This window comes from Myotis lucifugus, unplaced genomic scaffold, assembly GCF_000147115.1.
Source record: "Myotis lucifugus unplaced genomic scaffold, Myoluc2.0 scaffold_148, whole genome shotgun sequence".
Lineage (NCBI taxonomy): Eukaryota > Metazoa > Chordata > Mammalia > Chiroptera > Vespertilionidae > Myotis > Myotis lucifugus.
In genome coordinates, this window is record NW_005871196.1 from 1,936,235 (window position 1) to 1,948,914 (window position 12,680).

The following is a 12,680-nucleotide window of genomic DNA, read 5'->3' on the forward strand; positions in this document are numbered from 1 at the left end:
ACCTTTCACCTCCAAGAAGGGGAGAGGGACTGGTGACTGAGTTAATAAACAATGGCCAATGATTTAATCAAATATGCCTACACAATAAAGCCTCCATAAAACCCCTAAACTATGGAGTCCAGAATGTATCTGGGTTGGTGAAAACATTGAGGATCTGGGAGGGTGATTTACCTGGAGAGGACATGGAAGCTCCACACACTCTGACCCCAGTACTTTGCCCTATGAGTCTCTTTCATTCAGCTGTTCCTGAGATGTATCCTCGGTAATAAATTGGTAATAGTAAGTCAAGTACTTTCCAGAGTTATGCGAGTCATTCTAGCAAATTATCAAACTTGAGCGGGGATTGTGGGAACCTGAAATTTGTTTTCAAGTCAGACAAAAGTGTGAATGGTCTGGATATTCCACTTGAAACTGATGTCTGAAGTGAGGGTAGTTTTGTGGGACTAAGCCCTTAAACCTTTGGAGTCTGACACTAACTCTGGGTAGTTAGTGTGAGAATTGAATTATAGGATACCCAGTAAGTTTCAGAATTGGTTGATGTCAGGAGGGGACAGGGCGGGTGGGTGGGTGGGGGTGGAGGGGTGGTGAAGACACACATTTGGTGTCATAAGTGTGAACAAAAACACTATTTGCTGTTTGCTTGGGAGAGGAAGCCACCTCTCCTGTGGGAGAAGGTCCAGTCTCCCACTATTAGACATAAGCTTACAGCTGGGTGGGATTTCCTAGTGGGTTATGCAGGTAGTTGTATGCAGAGGAGGAGGTATGGCAAAGAGTTCTTATGGGCAGGAGCTAGTTTAGTAAAAAGATGGAACTCTAGAGCTTCTCATTTGCTCTGAAAGTTCTGGAGGATCTCCAAGACCTTCCTGAAGAATAATCCAATTACCCTCCACTAGAGACAGAAATGTGAACCTCATTGCAGAGCACACAGCTGCTCTCCAGCTTTACAAACCAACACTTTGATGGTGGCAGAACTAGAAGTGGACATGGCGGTGGGAATGTGGAATGGTGTGGATGACAGCAATTCTGCTTACAGTGTGCCAGATGCTTTGCTGGTTGCTTGCGACAGTCATCTCATTTCTTACTGCTCAAGATCCTTTTTTAGATTAAGTACTATAATTCTCAGTATACAGATCAAGAAGTTTTTCTGAAATTTGGGAGAAAATCTGATTTGTCAAATTTGAAGTCACAAAGATTGATGTTTTAATTATGTGTGTGGCTAGGAGATATGATAAGGACATGATAAGCAGAGCACTTATGTTGCCTTAATTGTATTTAAAGTATTTGGGGGCATTTTCATATTTAAAAAGATTGCACATTTTACTTAATTATGTAAAGGCTAAAACACATCTCCAAAGACAGTGTGTGCAGTGGTGGGTTTTCAGAGCATGCTCCCAGCTCCCCTGGTGTTGGAGTTCTTCAAGGGAAAAGTTTGAAGCACAGGGATGCACGTTCCCCAAGGCCTCACAGCTTGCTGTAGTGAAGCTATGGCTACGTAAAGAGTTGTGGGTGAAGAGTATCTCTTTCTGAGAGGAGTATCTATTTCTGAAACATTGCTTTATTAATTTGCCAACATTTGCTCTCCAGCCAATAGTGTCATACTTCTCATCCAGGCACATGCCCTCCGTTGCCCCCACAGACCCCCTATTGCAAACAAGGCATGCTCTGGAAGTAGAGTCAATCTGAAACAAACAAACAAAAACAAGTTGCTGTCTATTACTGTCTAAATACATCACTTGTAAACATTTGGATGCATTTTTTTTCTAAATTTTGAAGGTATGTGTAAGTATGTGTGGTCTGATTTAAAATCTAGCTCATGAAAAATTTGTGGAATTTACTTTGGAGGGGCCTCAGGAAGCACCCCACATGGAGGGACAGTGTCCTCCAGAGCATGGAAAACTGAGTTCACTTGAGATGCCCCTGTGACTTCTGATCTACATGTTATGACATCCATGGAAAAAGGAAAGATTTCTAACGTGAGTCCCAAGTTAGAAGCCTCAAAGGCAGATGCTCTGAATTGATTTGCTGTGGAGCTACTTCGTGCTTGGGCAGCTCCACCTTGTGAGGCTGGGGCTTTATCTGTAGGACAGTTAATGATACTCTGTGATTCTCCCAATTGATGCTGGAATGGGGTGGGAACAGCTGGTGACATCTACATTTCCCCAGCAGAGCAGGCACCCTTTTCCATCTGCCTCCTTTGCATTGAGCTATTCTCCCAAACAGTGCTAAACTACACCAAAAGGCAATCTACCACAGATTAGAATTTTATAACTAAAAGGCACTTTAAACATCACCTTGCCAAAACCTCTTACTTTAAGAGCAAAGAAACTGAGGCCCAGAGTTGTGAAGTGACTTGCTTAAGGTCATATAATTAGCTACTAGTAAAACTGAAATAGGACAGATGTCTCCTGACTCCCAGCTGAGTGCTCAGTCTGTTGTTTCAAATATCACACCGTCTTTTCTAGGCAACCATAGTAGAATTTTAAAAAATATTAAAACATATTATTGTGGGCTATTTGCTTACTTTCCCTGAAAACGGGAAGCTCATAACTTATAATACAAACTGAGAAGTTGAAAATAATTTCTCATTGGGGCATTACCATTGAGCAAATATTCTGCCTCCTCTTCCCTCCCCAACTAAAGAAGTGGACTCCACACACCACTGATGGGCTTACCATGTGACCTGTATGGCCAGGGAAATGTGTGCAAATATGACACCACCACATCTGAGCACAGGTGTGCTGTTGTGGCGTGTGTTCATGCTCCTTCCCTTTACCACAGGGAGAACATGCTCCTTCACCCAGGATCCTAAAATAGGCGAGACAGCCCTGAACCCAGCCTGGAGCGGTTCAACTGAAGGGCTGACCTACAAGCCCAGAGGCAAGGGTGTGGGTTTGCTGTTGGAAACCACGGAAATTTGGGAAGGGAGATTGTTTATTATACAGCATATCACAGCAGAAGACAATACAGTGAAGCAGACTAAGTGCTTTTTATAAGGATATACTGGGAAAACATAGAGGCTGAGTCTAGGTTAAAATCCATATATCTTTTCTGACCCACAGAATTCGGTTTTCTGTGGTTATTAACCATGTGACTCTTATTATCTTAAAGGCTGAACAAAAACCAAGCACTTTGGTTTTGTCTATTTATTATTTATCTACCCATCTTTATCTATCCATCCATCTATCTATCTACCCATGTATTTATTTAAACTTGAAAAAGATAGTCTGAAAGTTCCATTTGGTTTACTGTTGTGGGGTTGACATTTTAGTGACTAAAAAAAAAAGATAAAATCAGCTGAGTTGATAATGTCTAGGTTGATCTGTCTGCATCTGATTATGCTTGTTTCCAGATCCAAGCAGTTGTTAATGAAACAGTTGCTGTTTTGTTGACAGAACATTAATTACTTGATCTTAGGACTCAGTAATTGCACAAACCCCCTCTGTATACATTACTAATTACATTAGCAATTATATGGCATTTTAAAGACAAAGAAATGACTGAAGCAATTGCGGTGTCACAGGTAACCTGCTGTTAGATTTCAATCACATTCCTAATGTGTCCATGATGTGCTGAAACAAGTTCTCGTGCATTTTGTGACACTGACTTGAAGAAAAGGCCTATGACTACTCTTCTATGAACCCACCGCCCAGTGGTAACCCCATTACGTAGGCAGAGATAAAGTGGGTAAAGTCACTTTACCTCTCTCAGCCTCATTTCCTTTCTCTACTAACAAAACAAAAGAAAAAAATAGAGAGAGAGAGAAAGGTTGGATAAGAAAAATAAATTCACCTATTCCACAAATATTTATTGAATATCACTATTTTATTTATTTATTTATTTATTGACTATCCCTATGTCAGGAGCTAAGTCACCGACCTAGTCCATGACTTTGTGAAATTTATAATCTTGTGGAGGAGGCAGATGGTAAGCAATCAACACTAAAATAAATCTGCAATATCCAGGGTAAGGCACGTTAGCTGCTGTAACAACCCCCAAAAGCTCAGAGACTTAATACAATAAAATTTTATTTCTGGCTCACATCCTGGTCAGCTCTTTCTGAGTGATAACTCAAGGGTCCAGCCTCTTCCATGGTGTGGCCCCATCATTCTGGACTTCTTAGTTCTCAGCTGTGCGGGCAGAAGAGAGTCGAGGATCTTGTGGGAGATTTTCTAGACCTAGGGTGGAAGGGACATACATTACTTTTCCTACATTCCCCTGGCCGAAGCTGGTCACAGGGCTCTTTTCTCACTGCAAGAAAAGCTAGAAAATATAAAGGGAAAGGAAGAAGCCCTAGCCGGTGTTACTCAGTGGTTAGAGCCTTTGCCCATGCACCAAAGGGTCATGGGTTGGATTCCTGGTCAAGGGCACAGACCTGGGTTGCAGGTTCAAACCCTGGCCCTAATCAGAGTGCGTGCAGGAGGCAACCAATCAATGTGTCTCTCTCACATTGATGTTTCTCTCTTTCTCCCCCCATCTCTTCCCTCTCCCCCTCCTTTCCACTCTCTCTAAAAATCAATGGAAAAATGTCCTCGGGTAAGGATTTACAAAAATATAAAAATAACTAAATAAAGGAAAAGGAAGAAATGAAAGCTTACCCAGTGTCTGCTGTACTATGTAATTACTGATGGTGACTAGTGCTATAAAGGAAAAGTATGCAGTGCAATGGAGCACGCAATGGGAACATTCACTGATTTTGCTTTCAGTTCCTCCTTCTGGGAGGAGTGCCCTTATTGCCTAATAACATAATCACTTTCTATTGTGTTTATTTTTGGGGTAGCTATCATTTAAGTTTCCCTTTTGTTGGATCCCCATTCCTTTCAGGCTTGTACACATGATAGGGAATAAGCCCATCAGATTTTCTCCTCTCCTCAACCAGAGAGACACAAAGACAAGGAAAGACAGGATCTGGTTCCTTGCCCTAAAAGCAGGTAAATAGACCAATTATCACTTCTTGTCACTTGGATCTCTGCCTATCCTTCCAGAGCCCATTTTTTCAGCTTTCCCTTTGAATCTCTGCATGACCTTATATTGGTCCATTAAGTCCCTCTCTTCCCCAATTAATCAGTTGGTTTCTGTGCTTGGACCAAAGAACCCTAATTGATACAGGGTCTGATTTAGGTTATGAGGTTTAGTGAAGGCCTCTGAGGAAGCAGCATTTTTGCTGGTAAATGAAGCATATGTTGGGTTAACCAGGTGAAGAGTGGGGAAATTTGTTTTTAAGGCAGAGAAACTCAGGTGTGCAAAGGCCCTGAGGTAGAAAAAGCTTATAGTGCTTGAGAATCAGAAAGTAAGCCTGTTTAGCTGGAGGTTGTGGAGTGAAAAAGAAAAGGACATAAGATGCAGCTGGAGAGGGGAAGAAGAAACAGATTCCCAAATGCATCGTAAGCAACGTTGAGGGTTTCATCCTAAGTGCAGTGGGAAGTCGATGAAGGGTTAACGAGGGAGAAATATGATCCAGTTTACCTAGAAAAGAACATTATGCAAACTCATCTGTGGGAGATAGAAGTCAGAAGCAGGAAGATTGCTCCAGAGCTCCTGGGGGAGGTAGATGGGAGGGATGACCATGGTTTGCCTTGGTGACTGACTGGCAAAGCAAATGAAGAGACAAAGAGACTCTGGGTACATATTGGAATAAAATTGACACAGCTTGGTGATGAGTTGTTTTCTGGAGGCTATTACTGAGATTAAAAATAATAATAATTAAAGGAGAATTAGGTGAGAATGGAGAAACTCAGAATTACTTTGTGGCATTTTAAGTTTGAATTGCCTTGGAGACTTCAAGAGGTCGTGTCACATGTCGATATGTAGGTCTGGCGTTCAGAAGAGAAGTCTTGATTAGAAATATAAATCTAGATTGTTTAGACTTAGTCATGTGAACCCATGGAAAGGAGAGAAGATGTTGCTAAGGTCTTCCCAGCTCTGATAACTCCTAAATCTATCCACCTGGAGAACAGACACCAGAATTGCACCATCTACCCGCACACCTCACCGTGTTTGGGCACTATTTTAAGCATGCTAGCCCATCCCACCCTACTCAGCTAGGGCACCCTTAGAGTGGCTCCCTCAATCTTCTAAACCTGGCCAAGCTTCACTCCCAAATAATTTCCCATCATTCTTCAAATCCCTTGCCTAGTTTCTGTGTAAAGCAGCCCTGCTTCTGCCTCCCAAGCCTGGAGCCCATTGTTCTTCTGGAGCAGCCCCTGGCTCCCACCCTCACAGGCTCACGTGAGGTCTAGTCTGCGGGTTATTTCTGCATTCCTCCCTGACCCAGCCTGGCCTTTCAGATGTTCCCTTTCTTCAGTTCCAACCTTTGAAAAATACCATCAGGCTCCTGTACAACTTCTTTCATGGCCATTGGGGTTGGGGGAAGAGCTAAAGCAAAGAAAGAGAGGCAGAGGAGGCTCCTGGGAACCCAGCCTGGTGCCCTGAAACTGGAGAAGCTCCCGAGATGGTGAGGGGGATTGTCCTTCTGACCCCTCACCTCCCCACAGTCCTGGGTCATCTTCCTCTGTTTACTGAGAACATGTATGTGAGAAAAGCAGGGCCTGGCTGGGCCAGCAGTTGTGTCTGAGGGAATTTGAATTTTATCGGTCCTGACATTCCTGCGTTGGTATGTGTGACTGTTCTTACACATATGGATTGGATCAACTGAGATAATTTATGCGAAAGCACTTTGAAATGTTTGGAGGACTCTCCTAAGTAGAGTTTGTTGTTATTATTACCATTACATAGCACAGGCTTTCCTCTTTAATGTTACCCAAGTGTCTGAGTAACATTAGGTGGCATATTGGCAAACCTATGAAGTGCTTTCTTGTGTAGCCTGTCACCTACACCTATGGTTTTCTAGGATAGCCCAGACTCCCCGTAATTTTATTCTTTACAAAAAAAGTGATTTGTTAAATTCTTAATTAAGTGACATTTAATTATTAAGATCTTTAAGACTTTTCTCAAAAATAAATTTATGTCAGAATAAAAGCTTTAGTCAGACCATGTGTTTTAATTTCTGGAAGGTGTGTGTGTTACGTGATGTTGAGTTGGCTCCAACTCTTGGGGATGCTGTGACTGAGATTGAGTGATGCCCACAGTACCGTCCTCACCAACCCTGCTTGTCTCCTGTAGATTCATGCCTATGGATTCTTTTATGAAATCATTCCATCCATTGGTCTTCCTCTTTTCCTGCTGTCTTCCAATTTTCCCATCATTATTGTCTTTTTCAAAGAACCCTGCCTTCTCATGATGTGCCTGATGTAGAAAAGCTTCAGTTTTGTCATTTTGCATCCAGCAGTGTTTCAGGCTTAATTTGCAACAAGGAGCCACTTGTTCACATCTTTCTGGTAGTCCAGCATATCTGTTGAGGTCTCCTCCAACACCATCCTTCAAATGAATCCATTTTTTTTCCTATCAGACTTCTTACCTCTCCAACTTCTGCATCCCTACATAGTAATTTAGAATGTGAGGGTGTGGATGGTCTTAGCCTTGGTCTCTAATAATACACCTTTGTTCTTGGTGATCTTTCCTAATTCTTCCATTGCTGCCCTTCTGTCTCAGCCTTCTCTCAATTTCTTGGCTGCAGTCTCCATTTGAATTGACTGGACCAAGGCAAACAAAATCTTTAATTTCAATATCTTCATTGTCTATGTTGAAGTTGTGTATTTCTTCTGTGGTCAGGATTTTTGTCTTTTTGATGTTCAGATGCAGTTCTGCTTTGGTACTTTCTTCTTTGACTTTCATCAGAAGTCGTTTCAAATCATTGCTGTTTGCTGCCAGTAAGATGGTGGTATCTGCATATCTTAAGATATTGGTATTTCTTCCACCAGTTTTTCCTCCTCCTTCCTCTGATTCTAGCCCAGTTATTCATATGATGTGTTCCATTTACAGATTAAACAAGTAAGAAGAGAAAATGTACCCCTCTTTTTTCATAATGGCACATATTCATTATTGTAATGGCACTTTCATTGTTGTCTTCTGTGTAGAATTGGAAGTACTCTGAGAACTCAGAGCACCTCTTTTCCCTTGGGTATCCCACCTGGCAGGAGAGGACAATAAATTCTTCCCCTTTTACAAACACATAGACTCCAGTTGGAATGGTCTTTGTAGTACTGCAGCATCATGGGGATGGCCCCCCTGGAATTTACTGATTTACTGATTTTAATGGAAGGTGAGAATAAGAAGGGGACTGGTCACAGGACCTTTAGTCACTGCATCTCAGTGATATTCAGTGACAATTGTCCCAAGAAATCCAGAAATAGCCAGGCATATCCAGACCAAAGCCAACACTGATGGTAAATGGGTTTATTATAATAAAACCACAAGACTCTTCTCTATTGTGAGAAATAGTGGCCCCAGAAAGGGGGCTGTGTACAGTTTGGGGGCACAACCATCTCAATCCTTTATATAATTGGTCAGCAAAAAGACAAAAGGCAGGAAAGCCTCAATAATCTATAATAATAAAAGCATAATATGCAAATCAACCAAACGGCTGAACAGCAGAACGACCATCCAGATGACCAAGCTATGACAGCCACTGGCACCAGGCCAGCCAAGGCAGGTGCGAAGTGATTGGTTGGGGGCCCAGCCATCACCCCATGATTGCCCAGCAGAAGGAGGCTCAGGCCACTGGCAGTGGGGTGATCAATTGGGGGGTTCCACAATTGCCCCAAAGAGGGAGGCCCAGGCTACCCAATGGCAGTGCTGCAGCTGTTCAGGGGGGTCTCCCTTTGTGGGGACGATCCATTGCGGAGCCCCGGCTGGGTGGGCAGGGCCTACCTCTTTGGGGTGAGTGATTGGTAACCCCGCAATCGATCGCCCCAAAGAGGAAAGCCCAGGCTATCTGGCGGCAGTGCTGTGGTGGTTACGTGGGGCCTCCCTCTGCAGGGCGATCGATCGCAGGGCTCCCAGACGGTGAGAGGGCACATACTGGGCTGAAGGACCCCCCTGTCCAGTGCACAAATTTCGTGCACTGGGACTCTAGTGTAATAATATTGAATATATATCTTTCTACCCTAAAACTTAACTTTCTTTTCCAATCTCCTAAACTATTTTTTTAAATGATCATACATTAGGCCACAAAGAAAATATATATATACTAACTCCAAATCAGAAATTGTATAATCTACATTCTAAAATAATACAAGAAAAACAGAAATTAATAACAAAGTTATGAAGTAAAAATCCCCAATGTGTAGAAATTAAAATTAGAATTAGAAAGCACACTAAATAATACTTGGGTCAAAAATGCAAAACCAAAATTAAGAATATTATATCAGTTCCATGGTTAAGCAGTAACAATTAATCACATTAGCCCGCTGCTTCTGCCACAGGCCCATGCTACCCAGCGCCTGGGCCCTATGGCAAGTCCCCGAGTGCACTACCCTCCCACTAAACCTGCCCCTTTAGACACAGACCCCATGCAACTTGGTGCCTGAACCTTTTGGTGAGAGCAAAAATGGGGAGACAAAGAAACAACCCCCAAAGGAAAGAAAAGGAGGAATTTCCAGAAAAGAAACTAAATGAAATAGAGGCATGCAATATTTCAGAAAAAGAATTCAGAGTAAGGGTCATATAGTTCCTAAACTGGCTGGATGAGAAAATCAACAACTTATGTATGATTCAAGAGGAAATCAAGAATGATATAAGTACAATAAAAAACACAATGGAAGAGTTCAACAGTAGACTAGAAGAAGCAGAGGACCGAATAGTGAGTTAGAAGATAGGGCAGAAAACACACCCAATCGGAACAGTAATTGGAGAAAAAAATTTGAAAGCTGGAGGAGAGCCTAAGGGAGCTTTGGGACAACATGAAATGAAGTAACATCTGTATAATAGGAGAACCAGAAGGACAAGAACAGGAGCAAGGATTAGAAAACCTATTTGAAGTAATAATGACAGAAAACTTCTCTGATTTGGGGAAGAAAAAAGTCACATAAGCACAGAGAGTCCCACAAAGACCCACACCAAGACATGTCATAATTACAATGGCAAATGTTAATGACAAAGAGAGAATCTTAAAGGCTGCAAGAGAGAGGCAGAGAGTTACCTACAAGGGATCTCCCACTAGATTATCAAATGATTTATCAACAGAAACACATCAGGCTAGAAGGGAATGGAATGAAGTATACAAAGTAATTCAACTCAAGGGACTGAATCCAAGAATACTCTGTCCAGCAAGGCTATCATTTATAATTGAAGGGGAAATCAGGAGCTTCACAGACAAAAAAAATAAAAAGGCTTACGGAGTTTATCACTACCAAGCCAGCAATGCAAGAAATGCTAAAGGGACTGTTGTAAAAAGAAGAAACACAGGCACAAAGAATAAAAATGGCTACAAACAAGTACCTATCAATAATAACCTTAAAGGTAAATGGATTAAATGATCCAATGAAAAGACATCGAGTGGCTGAATGGATAAGAAAACATGACCCGTATATATGCTGTTTAGAAGAGACCCACCTCAGAAAAAGGGACTCACACAGACTTAAAATGAAGGGATGGAAAAATATCTTTCAGGCAAATAGAAGTGCAAAAAAAGCTTGGGTAGCAATACTTACATCTGACAAAATAGACCTCAAAGTGAAGGCCATTATAAGAGATAAGGAAGGCCACTTCATAATATGAAAGGGAACAATACAATAAGAGGATATAACTCAGGTAAACATATATGCACCCATTGCAGGAGCACCCAAATACACAAAAACTTCTGGAAGTTATCAAGAAAGTGATCAACAGCAATACAATCATAGTGGGGGACTTTAATACCCCATTGACATCCTCCCAACAACAAAAATCAACAAAAAAAAGCAATCCTAAATGACTCATTAGCTCAGATAGACTTAGTTGACATCTTCAGAACATTTCACCCAAAAGCTACAGAATATACATTCTTCTCAAGTGCACATGGGACATTTTTAAAGATAGACCACATATTGGGACACAGGCAGTCTCTTCAAATTCAAGAAGATTGAAATCATATTAAGCATCTTCTTAGATCACAATGGCGTATTAGAAATCAATTACAATAAAAACAATAAAAAAATCAAACACTTGGAGGCTAAATAGAATGTTATTAAATAACTAGAAGATTTATGCACGGGGGTTGGGTCCCTCAGCCAGACCTGCACCATCTCAAATCTGGGAGCCCTCAGGGGAGCCCTCTCCAATCCGGGAGTTTCTGTCTGTCTTTGCAATCATGTGAGCAAATTGTCTGAGACCCCAACCCAGTTTGGTTTTGTGCTCACAGAATAGTAGTGGTCTTTTTTTTTTCTTTGCTCCATTGGTGGAGATTTCCTAGAAGTGGCAGGATATCTTCCTTTTAATTTTTCCTTGACACTCTGACTTTACTTATGTCTCTCACCTTTGCTCTCCCTCCATCCCCCACCCACAGCAGTAACTTGCTCCAGGCTCACTTTGCTCTAGTGCAGTGGATCTCAACCTGTATGTTGCAACCCCTTTGAGGGTCGAACGACCCTTTCACAGGGGTCGCCTAAGATAATCGGAAAACACATATATAATTACATATTGTTTTTGTGATTAATCACTATGCTTTAATTATGTTCAATTTGTAACAATGAAATTGGGGGTCACCAAAACATGAGGAACTATATTAAAGGGTCGCAGCATTAGGAAGGTTGAGAACCACTGCTCTAGTGTCTAGGAGATCCCACAAAGCGTCTGCCACCAGAACTACGATTCCCAGCATTCCTGGTGCTCCCTGCTCTCTGGGCTTCCACTTTTGGTCCAGGGGCTGCCACCAGAACTATGATTCCGATAGGGGGGAGAAAATGGCGGAGGCTTAGACGGACGTGTTGGTGCTTTGTCCCGGACCAAATGGGGGCGAGCAGCTGAAACGGGTAACAATCAGCCCGATCAAGCTGGGGAGGTTCAGCTGAGAGACAGTCTGCAGCCAGGAAAGACAGAAAACTCCTAAAAAATGCGGATGGTTGGAGATTGAGGCTGAAACCTCCCTCTGGGCGCCAGCGCAGCGGCGGGACCGCGCCATCTCAGGCAGCGTTCACCGGCATCCAGAGATCGGCTACTAGCCCGGCGGCTACTGACCCGGAGGCAGCGATTCGCAAACAGCGCGACTGCAAGAGCCAAGGGGAGACCTGCACCCCTCCACGGAAAGGTTGGACTTGCCTCGAAGGTACGGTTCGCAGTTCAGGTTGGAGCGAGGAACGCGCGCGCGGGCGCAGGGGAAAATCTGCGTCCGCCAAAATCCGCGCTCTCCAAAATCCGTGCCTCTTGCCGGGGGCTTGGGCGCGCGCAGACACTCCGCGCGGTTCTGGGAGGGTGGGACCCTGCGAGTTCCAGCAGCTTCCCAGGCTCTTGTTCGCACACTTTCCTCTTACTTCTGTGGGTTTGATTGTTGGAGCCCAGTGCATGTGAGTGGCCCAGTTGGGGTCACTAGCAGAGCTTTGTAGGGGAAGATTGTTTTTGGGGAGCCTGGGTAAACAGAACTGGGAGTGGCGGCTAGGGGAACCACCTTCCATAAAAGAAAGAGTTAGGTTGTCACCAAAGTGAAAGGAAATCAATGGGACGACTTTGGAGACCCATTTCAATCTGTTGTTGACATTGTTTTCTGGTAGTAATTTTCTCAAAATGTTAACAGTATTGAGTTTGCCTATTGATTCTATTATTTTTGACCTTGCATTAGTGTGGGCTAATCTTACATGCCATAAAATTTC